This window comes from Lissotriton helveticus, chromosome 6, assembly GCF_964261635.1.
Source record: "Lissotriton helveticus chromosome 6, aLisHel1.1, whole genome shotgun sequence".
In the NCBI taxonomy this organism is placed as follows: domain Eukaryota; kingdom Metazoa; phylum Chordata; class Amphibia; order Caudata; family Salamandridae; genus Lissotriton; species Lissotriton helveticus.
In genome coordinates, this window is record NC_136067.1 from 207,988,347 (window position 1) to 207,989,621 (window position 1,275).

The 1,275-nt window shown below is 42.9% G+C and overlaps 1 long non-coding RNA gene across 1 annotated transcript; it reads left to right on the forward strand.

Annotated features, from left to right (window-relative positions):
- Positions 1-281: 281 nt before the first annotated feature.
- LOC144761295 (uncharacterized) lies at positions 282-676 on the forward strand. The gene is made up of 3 exons (XR_013595661.1): positions 282-352; positions 440-524; positions 605-676. It is a non-coding gene; the product is annotated as an uncharacterized LOC144761295 (long non-coding RNA).
- The last annotated feature ends 599 nt before the right edge of the window (positions 677-1,275 follow it).

The following is a 1,275-nucleotide window of genomic DNA, read 5'->3' on the forward strand; positions in this document are numbered from 1 at the left end:
TGGTGAATTGAACCATGCCCTTGCCTTCGAACTGACATAAACATAATTGTGCTCCCAACCTAACTATACACCAGAAGTGCCAGCCGCTCTTCTTACTTTTCTATTCTGGACACTACCTTGTCCTCCTCCCCTTCTAATCATGCAAACGGCCGGTCTTTCCCACAACATTACAGAGAACCGGATTATTTTACTCGCGGCAATCCTCTAATTGCCTGGGCACGCCTCCCTGTTTCTTCCGATACTAAAACCCACGTGTATGCCGGTTCGGCGTCATTGTACCCCGGCGTACGGACCTTGTTTCCTTGCCGTCAACACGCATCTATCGTGGATTGCTGTTTCATCATCTATTTAGGTAAGACACTGACTAATTGTCACGGACACTCCTCCGCAAATACGGGACGTTTACTCTAGCTAACCATGCTGGTTCCTCTCATTTCAGATATAATTCTGAGACTATTAAGCGGACATCTTACCAAAGCTGGCCTGCTCCCTCCATTAGTCACGACTGAGTGGCTTTCGATTCGGTAAGAATATAGGCCGTTCACCATTAGGCTTTAACCCTGCTACTTAAGCACAACCATTTACTATCCAGCCTTTCTCGCAGAAACCCGCCCCAGACCTCGACCTACTATTCGCTCCCTCATCGAGACCGTCAGTTTACTGCTCACACACAGGGGTAAGTGCCCCCCTACTCGATGAATGGTTAATTATCTGATCATTCTTCCTTCCATTTATCCCTAACCACTCTCTCTTTCTTTTCTTTACACTACAGAACCCGGCTGGGTTTCCCTGTAAGTAATTTCTTTCTATTTATTCACGGTTGGCACTTCTTCTTCATCACGTATACTGTGCGGTTAACAATCCAGGTAATGGAAAGCCCTAGCTATTATTAGTACGTTATCATAAGGTCCCCATAATTTTCTTACACTATTCTCACTCTTTTTCCCTGATGTCCCCAATACCCTATATCCTGATGAGACCCCACATCCTAGAGAGGGTGGAAAGCCATCGACACTTTTTTGAAAGTGAACCACTGTCACAGCACTTATTATTGTGTAAAGTTGCTGTAGATATTCTGAGGAAATTATACATTTGGTCGTTTTCAGTAATTAAAAATGTGAAACCTTGTAAATACTGTCACTCTTTGTCACTAAACTGTTAGGTTCAAGCCTCACTTGGGACACCTATTCACAACTGTGTTTTACTTCTTTTTTGCTTTAAATTGTTCATATGTATTGTGTAAATAATACAAACATATGTGTATAAACAAAATCA